Source organism: Gobius niger (assembly GCF_951799975.1).
Source record: "Gobius niger genome assembly, chromosome: 21".
In the NCBI taxonomy this organism is placed as follows: Eukaryota; Metazoa; Chordata; class Actinopteri; order Gobiiformes; family Gobiidae; genus Gobius; species Gobius niger.
The window spans coordinates 2,451,691-2,469,220 of record NC_136872.1 but is presented as its reverse complement, the minus strand read 5'-3'; the positions used below and the strand labels follow the sequence as shown (position 1 = coordinate 2,469,220).

Genomic DNA, 17,530 nt, shown 5'->3' with positions numbered 1-17,530 from the left:
ACTTCATGCGCGCTGCAGGCTCGCGCCCGAGAACTGAGCACGCGCAGAGAGAGTTTCTCGTACCTGGATCCGCCATTACGCCCGAGCGCCGCTCTGGACAACAACAGCCAGAAGCTACGACTGCCTGCTCCTTCTCTTTAGACATGTAAACAGTTCAAAAGTCCATCTTCTAAACTAGCAGGAAAACGAAGGAAAGACAGATGTGGAATTTATATCGGAGAGTTGTTCAACAGATGGACGGAGCTACGTGAGCCCAGCTGCAGCACGGAGGAAGAGAGATGGCAAAGTTTCTACAGGTAAATGCATGACATTTTGAAGTTTTCATGACGATAATTAGTTGAATTTAGTCCGTCATGATTAGGGTTTTTGCATATTCTAAGCGCTAATACGCTAGCTAACTATGACCTGTTTGCATGGTGTTATAAAGCTATAGGTTAGCCTACTGTAAACACTGACACTGGTCACCGCGGATGTTTTCACTACTTCACATGCACGTGAACTGACTATGTATATTTCTGTGCAAACTGGCGTTACATCAAATGTAGCATTGAGATTTGCAGACGTGCAGACACGCAGTATATGTAATGTCAAAACCTAAATATAGTGCTAGCATCTGAACTTTATTGTACGATAAATATATGAGGGCCAGTGGGCTACGTGCGTTATTGAAGAAAATGTGATTAAAAATATAGCTTACTCTGTAAGAATTGTATTAGACTTGCACAATGTCGTTGCTACATTTTGTGTAAATATACATAACTTTATGTTTCCAGTTACCAAACCGGATCAGGAGTTCCAATATCTACTCCAAAATATAAAAAAAACAACCACTCTTTCCTGCTCATATTGCTGTGTCAGCACCATCAAGTCCGGGACTTCTCTGAGAGGTAAGAATTTTTTGGGGTGAATGAGATTATCACACAACACGACAGTGAAGGTAAAGGGCAGAAAAAAATGTGCATTGAAATAAAAAAAATCACCACAGAAACAAAGTATAGACGTGTGAACTGTAGTGGGTTGAGGATAATAGTCTAATCAAATGGTGTGCATTACTTACTAAAAATAGGTAAGCCTTGCTGATGCTATGGAAAAACAGACACCCAAACACAAAACAACCATCATGGGTTGAGTGTCAGTTTAGGAAATAATTCATAAACTGCCATTATCCTGTATTTGTAGAGATAATGATTTTGAAGAGGGAGTGAACATCTTGGAGAGAGAGGAAGCTTCTACTTCAAGAACCGGAGAGTAAGTAAAACATGTTTGGTGTCTGTATAGTTGTCACACTGGTCATTGACACTGAAATTAAAATAATGTTTTTGTTTTTTGTTTAGTTTACCATCACTTGGTGTTCCTGAGGAGGAGAACAGCCACACTGTGAGGATTTGAGCTTGTGTTTAAACCAATCCAGTCCTGTTCCACATAAATACATGCAGATATAGACATGCAACAGAACATGGAAACCTTTGTACATAATACACACTTTTCACACTGTGTTCAGGGGCCTCTCTGAGAAGGAAAACAGACCTGAATGACCTTCAGCACATACGTGAGCAGGAGGCAGAGGTCAACATTACAGAAGTGAGTACTGATGCCCACTCACACATTTCTGCTCTTTTCAGTGTCATCGTTTTTTGGTTATGAAACTTATAATTGTACACATCTAAAGCAATTATAATTTTTATTTTAAATTTATAATCCTGACACAGGAAATGGCATATACAAAGACAGTGGTGTGGAGCACACATGATGCGGCTGGGACTAAGAACTTTGGCAAAAAGTTCCATGCAAGTAAAATGGTGAGCTTTGTAAAAGATGCTTATTGTGCATTATACTGTACATGTATTTGATTTTTGTCTCTGTTCTGTGTAGGCAGGCCAGCAAAAGGGATGTTTCACAGTACTACAGTGGAACAAACGTAACGCACTGGAAAGTGAACGGGTGAACAGTGAAAGGTTCAAAAGCGTGAGGTCATTCTGAAAGAACGTTGGTTCAAAGAAGTACCAAAGTATGTGAAGTTTAGGTATTGTATTTGCAATCTCTTTTTAAATGTAAATTATAGAAGCTTCAAAGTATGCATTATTTTTAAACAGCATGCCTGGAGACATTGCACAGTCATCTTATGTACGCCCGCAAAAGATTGACTTATGACCTGCCCATCATGGATACAAGAATGCCACTCTCAGCCCTCACCGTGTACACAGATCTGCACAGAGGAATACTGATGGATGTATAATTGCATACAGTATGTACACATTTTGTAAACTATGTATCTTCATTGCTTTTCTGCGATTTACTTTTTTAGCATTATTTTGTCCCTATTTCAGATACCGGAAAGTATTCAATAAAAAGTCCAGGTGCTGCAGGATTTATACAGTGAAGGTTGAGAAGGACAATTCATATATTCTAGAGCTCCAGACAATGATTGTTGCTGCACGTCGCACAAAAGTGAGATCCTCAGACAACTGGGTTTGCTGTAAAATGTCTCTGACCCAACAACCCGGGAATTACTCCAACACCAGCACATAAGGAGATGGTATGGACTCATTTATTCTTCTCACAATATTGACTATAGAAATTGCATACGTCTATGTATCCATAACATTATCCTTGTTTTTTACAGGTCAACAATTGCCACAGAAATAACGTCATGTTTTTTTATATATATATAAATAAATAAATAAATAGTTGTTGAAAAATATGACCATTGTTTGATTCTATGTGTAACCAAATGTTTCCCTGACTACTTATGAGATGGTATTTCTGTGCATGTTCTTTTTTAGGTAATGTGTTAGCTGTGTGTGCTTAGAAATTACAAACTGTATTACATTGCATTCTTTATTCTCATGAAAACAAAGCAAACTGACTTCAACTGAAATGTTAATTACACTCGACATGTGGCATAAATCCAATGTAGGGCCTACTAGGATCAGTGTGTCTGATTTAGTCTCTGTGACACTTTAGATATGCAGTTCACTGGAGGCTGCAGCAGCATGTTTTTTCAATATCAGTGGGCATTTCTGCACTGGGGTGTGTCCAGGAGGTGCAGAGTGAGAGATGATGACATCAGGGTCTTTGTCCACCGTCCTGACCTCCAGAGTCATATTCTGTATGTGCATACCAAAAGAAAGAGTAGTTTTGTTATACTAACACTTTTTATTACAATTGCTGTAAATGGCTACACAGACTTCTGAAGGGACTTACATGTTCAAAGTGTAGCCTCTGATAATGACCAAGGACTAAATCCTCTTCACTAAGGTCTAAAGCTGGGTCTCCAACATGCTTCCACGACCCTGGCCACAGATGCTTTTGGGGATGGTCTGCTTGATGCTGCAGGTGGGGTTTATTCATCATCGGAGGATCCTCCATTACAGAGCTTTGCAGAAGATGAAAGATAAAATAATTAGAAAAAACAAAAGCAATATGGCCTAAATCTGAAGTGGTCTAACACACACCAAAAACACGACAGGACAATCAATCGTACGCTAGCTGTTAGCATATCAAAGAAGTAAACACAATGTTGCATGCTATAAACCATGCCAAACGATGTCAAAACTACATGTTTACTAGTTATACCAGTTTATTTGACATTTCAGTACAAAGTTAGCTGCATAAACGTGTTATCCCCGTCAAAAAACACAACGATTTTCTAACATAAAATGCATTGTTACCTTGGAAAACACCATTGTTGACACTGTCACCGTTATGTCTCTCCTCGTCACTTCTTGGCCCATTGAACCTCGCGCGTGCACGGGAAAACAGGCGTGGCTTCCCCGACAAATCAGGAGGGGAGGGGGCGGGAGCTTGAGCCGTTTTTTTCAAAAAAGAGAGCTCTCTCTCTTTTTTCCTGACAAACTCCAGACTATCACTTTAAAGGTGCACAACGCAAGTCTCTGAGTTTTCGCAGAACTATGCCCCCTTTGGCGAAAAGCGGAACTGCACTCAGAGTTGTGCACGCTCCTGGACCACACGCACGCTTGCACGAGCACGAGCCGATCAGAACCAAAGGAGAGTCATTCGTGATTGCACAAATCTTTTGTTGAGAGTCGTAATGTCTTCAGAGGTAAGAAAATTATACGTTATTTTGAATTATGTGAAAGGATTTTGCATTTCAGTTAAACAACATTAATTTTTCAGAGGAAAAACGGGGTTAGGAGAAAGGTAAAAATAATAATAATAATAATCCCATTTCTACCCGTTTTGTGTGTTCACTGATGATTGGATTATAATTGTAATGCGTTCATGAATAATATAAATTATTACTTTGTATAAGCTAAAAAATAATAATCAGTGAGTGACACACCAAATACCTTATTAGTTGGTCAACAAAGTAGACTGAAATATAACGCTACCATCTTAGCTAACACAGCCTGATCCTCCGAATATTTGTGGGGGTTTAGCTTGTTTTATTGATCTGCTTAGTAGCATATTCCAACAGCAATATATTCTTATTAGACAGTAATTTGAAATACATGTATCTGTGAAATGTGCAAATACTTTTCAACTACTGTCCCAGGGCAGGGTATGTAGCTGCCAAAAGTCACTAGTTTATACATTTAGAAGAGAAAAAAAGGCTCCCTATACACATAACATGGAATTAATTCACACAGTACAAGATCATATTAGCTGGGAAATAGAAAGTGCATGGGCCGGTAGTTATGCAGTTCAGAAGCAAACTTGATGTAGACGAATAGTTATTTGTTTTGGAAAAAGTCAGCCTGCTGTACAATATGAGGGAAGTAAAATAAGCACCCCTTTTATCATTGTATTTCTTTCCTGCGATGTGTAGAATACAGCATGTATGTTATCACAATAACAAAATATTGTTTTCCCTTTAGAATTCCAGCTCGGGTCATTTTGATGTTCTTGTGGAGAGAAGTGGCAGCAGTGCAGGGCAGAGCAGACGGGGAGAACACGAGGAAGACCAAGGGGGGAGGCAGAAGAATCTTGCTCAATCATGTGCACGATTGATCAGTGAGGACAGAAAATGATCCTGACCCTTTTGGCATTTATGTTGACTGTAAAGAAGCACCATTCAGGCAATAAACAAGCTGTGAGCACATGAGAAAATATGTCCACGAATTAGGGAAGAAAAGGCTTTATTGTAAATATGTTGTTCCATGTTTGTAAAAAATAAATATATATGCACTGCTTATGTTTCACTTGGAGTTTGTTCAGGGAGCTGATGGCATCTAGAAAAACAAAACATGATTTTTAGCAATTAGAACAAATATGTTTTTATGGAACAGATGACAGACATGCATTGTAAAAGAATGAAAAATGAACATACCTGCCCTCTGTGGACACGTGACTGCACCAGATCAGCTACAGGAGGGGGCACAAGGCCAGACAGGGGTCATATGTTCGGAAGCTTCGTTTTCTTGGGGGAGTCCTGCAGACTGAAGTCGTATTCGTAGAATTTTTGTCTGCAGGTCAGGGATGTCACTGTAGTCTTCGGCCCGGTCTGTGACTTCTTGCAGTACAGTCGTTTTTGTCTGCACAACAATTTATATGACATAAGTTCTCAAAACATGCGTTATATAGGGAAGTCATAAAGCGATCACTTACGACACATGGCCTTTGTTGTTGACATGCACCGGTCGGTGGTCATGGTGGTCGTGGCCGTCGTCTGTCCCGGCTTCATATGAAGAGGCAGATCCCGGGCGTAGGACCTCTCTTTCCTTACTTTTATCACCCAAACACCCATGGACTCCACCATGTCAGTGGAGTGCACCTCACCACACACCCTACAATACAAAAATAAACCTCTATAATGTAATAGTAGAAGCAACATTGACATCTACTACTACAGTACTTTACTTTACATACATTTTCAATGATCAGACTCACCATAAACTCCTCTGTTGTTTGCATGTTGACAAGCAATAGAATTACAATATCTTTTATCCAGCCAAGTATTGTTTTATGTCGCGACATCACCCAGGCCTGTTGAACAAGTTCAAATTTTAAATTCATGTTTCATTACTACATGTCACTCTCACATGAAAACCATGTCACTTACAGCATAAAGTCTCTCAGTGAGATGCTTTGCAGCCAGACGTGGAGGGAATGGGAAACGCCCTCTCGTTGATTCTCTCCTTGTAATAAAACACAAACACTGCATTAGAAAATGCCCATCACTATCTCAAATACAGAAAATATTCTGATTTACAAATGAAAAAAAAAAGGCCAGAGACAAAGCACATAAACCACTGAATTACCTGGAGAGTCCATTTGTCCGTCAGCTAAAATAGAAACACAGATGCATGTCAGTTATTAGAGAATTTGCAAATATCTGCAGTTTATAACTTACCAAGGCCAACAACACTGTTTTTAGTCTGTAAAGGGTTTATAATGGCAGCCCTCTTCTCTGTCCACAACTCCCTTACAGCTGGTAGGCAGTAGAAATGATGCATCCCATAGTAGAAGATGCACCATTCTCATGTTTATTATTTGAAGAGGTTATGGCTGTTCCACATCCACATCTTGTGTCCGTGTGGGCAAACTATGCAGATATATATGCAGAAGTATTACAAATGCACCTACATTATATTACAATACATCCTGTTCATAACTTTTTTTAAAACACTACAGACATTTAGTACTCACCAAGTCTACTATAACTGCAGTCCATGAGGCTTCCTCAAGCCCAATGATGGGAAGTTCATCCAACTGATTCTGCACTGAACCACCAGGGCTGTGTAACAAAAACATACACACTTTATTCACACCTTTACAAGGAAAAGACAGCAGGAACTGCATTACAAACATACCACAAAGACACAGGGCGACATAATCAGAGACATGTGTGTCTGTGGCCAGTTCTCGCTCAAACTCTGTCCTGTGCACAAGAAAACATACAATATCTTAGCCAACAAAATGCACATCAGTAAATTATTGACCCCAAACGAAGTAAAGACTGGAAGACATTATCATTATTACGGTATTATTATTTATTAGCAATTCACACCATCTAAACCAGGACCAACTCAGGACTAACTCAGGACTACACCAGGTCTGAACTAGGTCTAGACATAAACCAGGTCCAAAGTAGGAGTAAACAATGACTAACATTTATATGGGTGGCGTGCGCTCTTCACAAATAATTTATCAGAATCGTGTACACAGCAACAGCCACGTTAGCCTGTCAAGTAACATTTTTGTACCACGTTTCTGGGAACAATTGACTGATTTTCCCCCAAAAGAAAACATATCAGACAAAGTTGAGTCTTAGGTCGGTGTGTTGGTCAAGGACATGAGCACCGTTTAGCATTTAGCATCATTTTGAAGATGTGAGTGAAACGTAAAAGGCTCCCGGTAAACCAAACACTAAAACATAGTGTTAATCTTTTATGTTATGTTTCATGATGTACGATTGATCTGAAGTAAACTCCACGTTTGTGAACCTGCTCATTGACAATGGCAATAAAACCAATTCTGACCGTACATTTAGCGAAGCAAACGCGTAGCATTACACATGTTACGCATCGTCATTTGTTGACATAGATCTACCGTATCAGACATGTATTAGACATTAGAGACTGTGTCTTACCCTTAGTTGTAGTAAGAAGAAAGCAGCTGAGGTCCGGGTGAGCCCGAGAGCGGACCGGAGGTAGTTTGTCCGATGTTGACTCGTCTCTGCGGCGCCTGTTTGACTCCAAACTGCCCCTTTTCGGTCACACTAGACAAAGTTTTTATCTTCTTTATCGTACGTTGAGTTTGCGTTTGCGTTTGGGATCAACAAGTGTCCGGTCTCTTACAATCCACACTCTACTTTCGCAAAAGTCGCGGAGTTGTCTTCGCTGATGCGGATAATGGCGGAGAATCCACAAACTCCCCAGAGCCAGGTGCGCGTGAACGCGCATGACGTCACGCCCAGGCTCAAAACCTTAAGATTCCGTCCCGAATCCCTCTTATTTATTTTACTGCACAGGATTATAGGGACGAGTGCAGTGATCAGAGAGGAGCTCAATCAGCACATCAGGCAATTGTTTAAACATGTATGGGTGAGAAAACGGTTATTTTTAACATTTAGAGTTGCGCATAGCACCTTTAATAAAACCTCCTACAGTCAGATAACAGTCAGATCATCAAATAGCATTTCACAATATGTAATTAACAAAACTGACTCAAATATGACTATATCAAATGATCATTATATTTGTTCCTGTTAGAGGAAACTGGAGTACCTGGAGGAAACTATCACAGACACAGGGTGAACATGCAAACTCGAACCCAGGACCTTCTGTGCCGCCCACTCACCTGAGACATGGTCGCCCCCCCCGTCACAAGAAATTGCCATGAGGATGCTCTTGGAATAGAGAGCGAAACGCCGGCCTCCGCAGCTGCAGAGCGGCTCAAGCGGTGTCTTTTAAATGTCTTTTTAGTGTGCAGGTTCAGGTTTAGTCGGGTCGGCAGATTGAGACCCCTTTTTAGGGTCAGGCGCGTCGGGTTGGATTGACTTTGGACCGGGTTGGGAACGGTCAGAAAAAAAGCTGATCACACACATTAACCAATATCAATGTATCAAAATCAGGAAGAACTTTAGCATCAAACTTTTCCTAAGTAACAACAGAGTTAAAGCCAGGCTCCAGAGTACCCACACGTCGGTCTAGTCCTCACATCGCTAACATCATCACAAACATATGCAGAAAGGTATGTCTCTCCTTTGACAGACAGAGCACCCACACACCTTTCAAAGAACCTGCAAAGATTACCTCCACAAACCCCCACAAAAACATCTCTCCAGCCCGCACAGTCCGAGAGCACCCACACCCCACATGCAGAGTACCCACACGTCAGTCCAGTCCCCATATCTCATAACAACAGAGTGAAACATCCCTCCTCTGACAGGGACGCCCGTATCGGGGGGTCATCTGTGCTTCTAAAGACACTATATTAAATTCATTCATCTCCGTCAGACTCACTCCCTCCTGCTGCAGCACAATATCAGAGAGGTCCTGAACACTGCTCCAGCGGGTGCTCCCTGTGTGTGCTCGACAGTGGGACATGGGTGCTGAGGCAGATTATTCCAGTGCTCAATATGGGTACTCTGTAAAGGTCTGTTCACAAATGATGTTCTTTGTAATACAGACTGGTGGCAAAGTTGAGGCACCCCAGCTCTAAATGTCTATTAATGTAAGTAATGAAGAGCAGGGAAGATGACATGATCTCCAAAAGACACGAGGATGTAGATGATGCATTCCCATAACATTTCCAAAAAGAATCAGGTTTTATTTCCATCCATTTTTAGAGTAATATTAATGTAAAAAAGGCCAGAGCAAAAGTGTTGGCACTGCAGAATTAACCTCTTACCACCCGCCAAAACCAAATGCATTCTCTCCTCTTTGCCATTGTCCCCTTATGTGTTTTTGTCACTTTTTATGGCACTTTTGTTCCTTTTTTGATGCATTTTTGTCACATTTTTTGCTGGATTTTGGTCACTTTTTTGCTGGATTTTTGTCATTTTTTAGCCGGATTTTTGCCTTTTTTTTGCAGGATTTTTGCCATTTTTTGCTAGATTTTTGTCATTTTTTTGCTGGATTTTTGCCATTTTTTGCTGGATTTTTGTCTTTTTTTGCTAGATTTTTGTCATTTTTTTGCTGGATTTTTGCCATTTTTTGCTAGATTTTTGTCATTTTTTTGCTGGATTTTTGCCATTTTTTGCTAGATTTTTGTCTTTTTTTGCTAGATTTTTGTCAGTTTTTGCTGGATTTTTGTCAGTTTTTTTGCTAGATTTTTGCCATTTTTTGCTGGATTATGTCTTTTTTTGCTGGATTTTTGTCGCTTTTTGCTGGATTTTTGTCGCTTTTTGCTGGATTTTTCACATTTTTTTGCTGGATTTTTGTTATTTTATTGTTGGATTTTTGTCACTTTTTGGTGGATTTTTTGTCATTTTTTTTGCTGGATTTTTTACATTTTTAGCAGGATTTTTGTAATTTTATTGTTGGATTTTTGTCATTTTTTGGTGGATTTTTTGTCATTTTTTTGCTGGATTTTTTACATTTTTTGCTGGATTTTTTACATTTTATTGTTGGATTTTTGTCATTTTTTGCTGGATTTTTGTCATTTTTTTTGCTGGAATTTTGCAATTTTTTCTGGATTTTTGTCACTTTTTGCTAGATTTTTGTCTTTTTTTGCTGGATTTTTGTCTTTTTTTGCTGGATTTTTTCACTTTTTGCTGGATTTTTGACTTTTTTTTTGCTGGATTTTTGCCATTTTTTGCTGGATTTTTGTCGCTTTTTGTTGGATTTTTCACATTGTTTTGCTGGATTTTTGTCATTTTATTGGTGGATTTTTGTCATTTTTTTGCTGGATTTTTTACATTTTTTGCTGGATTTTTGTCATTTTATTGTTGGATTTTTGTCATTTTTTTTGCTGGATTTCTGTTACTTTTTTGCTGGATTTTTGCCATTTTTGTCAGTTTACATCCTCATTTTCTTCTCGTTTTTGTTTCCCTCAGAATTTGATGGAACTTAATTGAATCCGTTCTTCGTTCTACCTAAGAAATGTTCCCTGGGCCACTGGCTGCAATAAAACCCCAAAGGATGACGGATCCCTGCCCCCCACACTCGCACTCTCAAACACACTCTCACGTATTGTTGTTCTCCTCTTAGATCTTACACCATGTGGGTACTCTTGGCGGGTACTGTCTATAGCGATCTGGAACATATACAAAGCCCTTTATGTGCGCTCTGGCCTCATCAGGGCCCGCCGTGTGCTGCGTCAGGCGTTTAGAGCGGAGGAAATATCACTGCCGGCTTTACGACGCTGTAAAGGGACGGCAGAGTGGCAAATATTCAAACGTTATTGTCCGACAAGTCTGTTCCTTTTTCTGGACGATTAAAGGGAGGTTTTTCGCATTGTCGACTTGCACTGTTAAAGTGTCCTTCCCGCAGCCAAAAAATCTTAAATGGAGCGGAGTTTTGATTTTCCATGCTTGTTTGGATCATCTTTACGTCGAGGTTCTATCCTTGGAATGTGGCATTTGTCCTCTTCTTCACATTTCCTCACTTATGTTGAGGAAACGTTTACTACAGTATGGTGAATAGTTAGTTATTCCGTTACAATTCTTATTTCTTTAAAGTCTTCTCTAAGACACTGCAGGAAAATCTTTTTCCAGAAACAAATGTAGCCCATATACTATTTTATCGCCTAAAACCGTTATATCCAACGCTACTTGAATGTATCACAAAATTCCCAGTCCCCTCGAATGTACCTTGAATGCATGTGGCCTGTGTCTAGCTAGAGGCGGCAGAGCGAGACACGGGAGAAAATTAACAAGATACACAGTGAGTGAAATGCGTGAAAATACGTGTTAAAGCAGTACTATGTAACGTGTTTACCTTAATAAATCCTCTCCGTAGTCCCTGTGGGGGTAATACAAGTGTTTGTGGGATGATTGGAGGGTCTTTCATCGCCCCCTGGTGTCTCTGGCCAGAAAACCATGCTTGCAGCTTCACTGCCACCGGACCGGAGCCACCAACACACACTAATAGAATCACGAAGAAGAAGCTAACAGGCTAACGGGCAAAGCTAACTGCGGGCTAACGTCACTTTAGACACTATTTACAGCCAAGTTTGAGGGGAAAAAAAATTTCCATTGTGTAATTGGATGTACATTATCCCTCTGTCCCTTTGTCTTTTCTGTCAGCGTAGTATTTACTCTTCAAGACAATTAAAAATACTAATAATAAAAAATCGCAACTTGCTACAACACCTGCAGTTGCGCTTATGGCCTCTATGGGCAGGAGTTACTTAGCACTGCTTTAAAATATACTTTTAACAAGTTCTATCTCAAGGTTTTGTACTTTTCAGAGCCTTTTACGTGTTTTGCTCTCCTCAATCAAACCGGGTGGAGTGTGTTTATGTGACCAAGTGAGGGCGATGGTGATATTTGTTTATACAATTATGTTCGATCCATGACAACGCCACTGGTTAAACCAGAAAGATTTTGTTCTATACACCAAAAGGCTACGCAGGTTCGTTGACTGAAGTGACAGAAACACATGATTACAGGACGGAAGTTTAGTTTCTTAGATTAATTTATTTTCTGCAATATAAAACAGCATTACAATATAATTTCGACTTTGACGTTTAAAGACACGTGGTGCAACATCCCATTCACAACTGGGTACAAACAAAAATGCAGTCCGTTAGTGAGTCCAGTGGTTACAACTGTGCACCCGAAGGCCAGTGCACACAGGAAAAAGGGGGAGACTCCCGCCAGCAGAAGCCTGGACAACATTGATACATTCAGTGTACATACAAATCATGAGTAGGCAATATGCGCATATAAACAAAGACATAACACCAAGGACATACCGAGACGTAGAGCGACGCTGCGCCACCCTTTGGCCCGCAACAGCCGCAAATATCCCCGAGCCGCCGAGGACTAGAAAGAACAGGGCCGTTAGCCACACGCCAAGTTACTTAAAACCACGAGACTGCTCCAACGCTTACCCACGATGCCCGCGCAACCATCTCGAGCTACTGCGCTTGACGCCCTCAGAAGCTATCTTATCGTGCCCAAACAGTTGGAGCCCCAGTCTCGCCGCCATGACAGCTGCGCCAGCGTGTGACGTCACGGGGTGGGAGGTCAGGTGAGGGAAAGTGCGGATGAAGGTAGTGGCCTTTTATAGGCAGGGAGGGGTAGCACACCCCGAACTACCACATTTATTTTCCGCTGAGTTAATATGAACTAGCAGGAAAATCTTAGCTAAGTTTTCACGTGCGGTAACCACTATAACAGTATGTGATATATTGTCATGAAAAGCTAAAACCAGTCAGAGTACAACCAAAATGGTCCTGTGTACAAATTGGTTTGACAGATTTTATTTAGTGATGTTTGAGGTACTTTTACAAATGCACCAAAATGATGCATTGATGCACTTTTATTTTAAATGACTTTTATTCAGTGCCTTTTAAGCACTTTGTCATTTCATTTATGGGTTAATTCATTTAAATTGTTTTTTTTTTTGGATCAATTATTCACAAATACTGAATAAGTTAATTTCATATGCCTTTAAAAGGTAAAACATAAATAATTTGATTACATGTAATGCAGTATAACAATACATTTTGAATTCATAGAAACAGTGTTAAAGCAACAGTGTAAAGGATTTTGAAGACTTTATATTATTATATATTTATCTACTGTCCAGAATAATGTTATTCACTGTTCTGTGCTGCATGTGCAGACTGGTTTTTAGTGATCCTGGATCTGATCTTGGAGCTGGTTTAGGACACCGATGGTGAGCCAGACCCAGTGAGAACTCTTGGCTGATGCAGAAGCAGTGTGGCCAGCTGTTCTGGAGATCCACTGACCCAATCACTTCAATCACAGGATCCCAGGTAAGAACAAACTAAAACCACGTCTTCCTTCCCGGATCAAACTGCTGGAGAATACCTTGATGAAGCGTCCCACCTTTAATTTCATTTCATTTTCAATGAGCGCTCTGTCATCTGCATTGGGTAATCGTGTCATTGTAAGACTGTAAGAAATCTGCCGACTGTTCAACGTTCAATTCTCTTGACTTGATTTTACTCCTCTTGAACCTAATCGATAAACCTCTACACTAAACAGGCGTTACACAAAGAAACAGTCCAATCTCCAAAATCATCTAATAACGGTGTTTTATTGTGAACAAACTATTTGTAGTGCCAAAATCAGATGGACATGGCGGTACTTACCCCATATTAATGTACACGATTAAATAAGAACCATATGTTACAGTTTGTCCCAAGCTTGAAAGGTCACACAGGTTCGATAGGACTGGGAAATGGACAGACACAGGCAAAGAATTGTATACAAATTACATTTAGCTTTTATGAAAAGTTCACACACATACATTCACCCCAGCATTCACTCACGCAATGACTAAAATACAAGAGAGCTCTTTTTTAGCTTTTGATAACTTATGGGGGACATTCTAAACATGTGGAAGCACAGATCCAGTGACAGTAACTACTCTTGGAACGCACAGATCTATGCTTTTAAACCATCAGAGGCATGCACAAACAGGTCGAGGTAGAGCCCACGCACGGCACAAGCTCAGAGAAGACGCCAACATCTTCTCTTACGGTGAGAGTTTGGTTCAGCTGTGCGGCCTCACATGGTGCAACTGGATGCTGTGTTTGGCAAAAAAGGTGGGTCGAAGGTAAGATGCTCCGCTAGTACAGAGTCGGATCTAACAGTACTCGGGTTAACCAACGGATGTGCGTACCATCACAGTAGCAAAACAACTTTTTTCTTTTACATCCATCCATCAATTTTCTTCTGCTTTATCCGGGGCCGGGTCGCGGGGGCAGCAGTCTCAGCAGAGACGCCCAGACTTCCCGATCCACACACACCTCCTCCAGCTGTTCTGGGGGGACCCCGAGGCGACACCAGGCCAGCTCGGAGACATAGTCCCACCACCGTGTCCTGGGCCTTCCACGAGGCCTTGTCCCACTAGGACATGCCTGGAACACCTCCCGCGGGAGGCGACCAGGAGGCATCCGGAACAGATGCCCGAGCCACCTCAGCTGGCTCCTTTCGACGTGAAGGAGCAGCGACTCTACTCCGAGCTCCTCCCGGGTAACTGAGCTCCTCACCTGATCTCGAAGGGTGCGCCCAGCCACCCTGCGAAGGAAACTCATTTCGGCCGCTTGTATTCGTGATCTTGTCCTTTCGTTTTGTCATTACCCAGATCTCATGACCATAGAGTGGAGATCGGTAAATCGAGAGCTTTGCTCCAGACTCAGCTCCCTCTTCACCATGTTTCTCGGGCTGAGCCGCGTGAGTTGTGTGGTCCTCTGTGTCTTTTATTTTCTTTATTGTTTTAATTTTCTTTTATTGTTTTAACAATTTTATCAAACTTCTTTTATTATTGCATCTTATTTATGTTTTAAACTATTTTATCGTTTTAGCTGAATGTATAGTTTGGTTTCACCTGATTTTATTATATTTTTTTATTTTTTTATTGCTATATTGCCGATTTTATGTGCAGCACTTTGGAAACACTTGTATTTAAAATGTGCTATATAAATGAAGTGGATTGGATTGGATTCACCATGACAGACCGTGATGAAGAGGGTCTGTCTTCATGTATGCTCAAAAACGTTAGTGTTTGTAAGTGAGAGCAGACCTTCCATTTCCCCTGCGTCATGCTGTGCTCGCTCTGATTTGATTTACTTAAAAGTTGTGATGTAGTTATTCCTTTTGACCTTGTCTGCACGGCCACAGTGCGAGGTCAGCGACAGAAGACACAAAGATGTGGGTCTGGTGAGGCTTGGCTTGTTGTGGACTGCTCGGTGGATTGATCGACTGTCCCAGTTCCTGCTTTAAAACATGATGTAAACGGCAGAACCGTGAGTACACCAGGTTGTGCTGCTGATGGCCCTAATGTGGCGGATTATTAAACAGTAATAGTGTGTACAACAAAGAACACAATAGAAAAACGTTAGTATCCATACACGACGTTAGCAGAAAATTGTCTTTAAATTGCTCACACATTCGCAGATCAGACTTTCAAAGTCACTTAAATGCAGACACAACAGTAACGGATTCACATGATCCATAGAAAAGGGATGGAACAGACTGAGCAACATTAGGGGGCTACAACAGGGCACAGAGGAATTCCTGTCCACATTTCTCTTGGCACAGGGAAGTCTCCCTGCACTGATGGAAAGGGGCGGGACAGTTTGTTAATGGCCTGTGATTTTACTGCCTTATTTTACAGCTCTGCCGACTTTAGCTTTGTTTTTGACAGTTAAGTGGCCAAACCAAGAGACTTTGGCTATATCCACATGAAGACAAAACACACATCACATTTCAGAACCTTTCTCTGTAAACAGCTCAGTAATGTGTGCGTCCACATGGACTGACTCACATCTGTGAAAAATGCAGCGATTCATCAGCCGGGCCTGTGTGAGGCGCTGTGGTGATGAATTTTTATGCTTTACAGAAGAGACGAGGAGGTGGATTTATTCTTCAGACGTGATGGGACTAAAGCACGAAAACTGTGAGCGACCAGACTTTAACTGTCAGTCCAAAAACACAGACTGAATGGAGGCCAACTCTGCCGTGTTTTTCTCCCTGACACCTGTGGGTCGCCATGAGGCAGAGGATTGAGTGAAAAGGGAATTATAAGGTCAGAAAGTTATAGATAACTGACGCAACGCTGGAGCTGTGATTAGGGATGGGTACTGTTAAACGGTATCGAAAAACAAAAATTCTTTCAGTGCCAACTTTCGGTTGTTTTCCCCTCCTAGACGTTATTTAGTATTTTTTAGTATTTAGTATTTGACCCACAGCGAGTCTAAAAAATGCAACTTGAATGTGTGCACAGAAAATGAGCCGCTTCAGCGCAAAGGGAGCGAAGCAAAGCTATAATACAACACGTATAATAGGCCGGGATGAATGAGAATGTGTTAGAGAGTGCGCATGGGGGACGACGGACGGAAATTAGCCCAAGGCTACAATCAGGTGTGGCGTGTTTACATGCATGAGACCCATGTATGTTCATTAACATGCACTGTCCCGACCAAATAAACCAATAAATAAAAGAATAAAACAAACTTTTGTAATAGAGATGGCAGAGCGTCTGCGGTAAGAGTAAAGCCAAGACCGGTTGAAAAACCCGGAGCTAGACTAAGCCAGTTATAAACCAGGACTAAACCAGGACTAAACCAGGGCTGAATAAGAAACTTGAGTTTTTAGGCAAATTGAAAAACAAAACCAAGCAGTGACAACAAGTAAGACTCTTTACCTTTAGCGACAGCTGGAGGCGGAGCTTACGTGCTGTTGTTACAACTTTACAGCAGCTGCAGAGCGGAAATCCAAGATGGTTTATAGAAAAGTGAGCGCTCACTCTGTATTAGACATTGTTAGTACAGTTTTGAGGAGCTCGGAGTAGAGTCGCTGCTCCGTCACGTCGAAAGGAGCAGCTGAGGTGGCGAGGGCATCTGTTCCGGATACCTCCTGCTCGCCTCCCGCAGGAGGTGTTCCAGGCATGTCCTAGTGGGACAAGGCCTTGTGGAAGGCCCAGGACACGCTGGTGGAGATGTGCGTGGATCGGGAAGTCTGGGCATTGAGACTGCTGCCTCCACGACCCGGCCTCGGATAAACCGGAAGAAAATGGATGGATGGATGGATGGATGGATGGTACAGTTTTGGTAAGTGATTAGTGGCAGAGTGAGCGCTCACACCATGTAAGGATCTTTGACGTGTGAAGTTGCTTTTGCTTCGTCAAAGTGCAGTGAGTTTAGAAAAGTTGAACTCAAAGGAAGCCGTGCTCTGATGTGGATCTGACTCTGCAGCTCAGGAGGTAATAATGTCCTTCCTCTCTTTGTATCACTGCTTAAGTGGAAATTGTGCTCAAAACACAAAGTTACAGGCGACGCTGCTGCGGCCTGGGTGTGATGTTTTAGGATTTTTTTCTGAACTTTTTATGCACGTTATTTTTATTGAACTAAAATAACATAGGTGTCGAAAAAAGTACAGCTAAGGCACCGGTACCAAAAAGCAGGCATCGTTAAAGTAGTGATT

The 17,530-nt window shown here is 41.4% G+C and overlaps 1 long non-coding RNA gene across 1 annotated transcript; it reads right to left on the bottom strand.

The window, feature by feature from the left end:
• Window positions 1-5,905: 5,905 nt before the first annotated feature.
• Window positions 5,906-6,260, bottom strand: LOC306981130. Its single transcript, XR_013794080.1, has 3 exons — window positions 6,222-6,260; window positions 6,023-6,098; window positions 5,906-5,946 (listed from the first exon to the last, which is right to left on the bottom strand). It is a non-coding gene; the product is annotated as an uncharacterized lncRNA (long non-coding RNA).
• Between the last annotated feature and the right edge of the window lie 11,270 nt (window positions 6,261-17,530).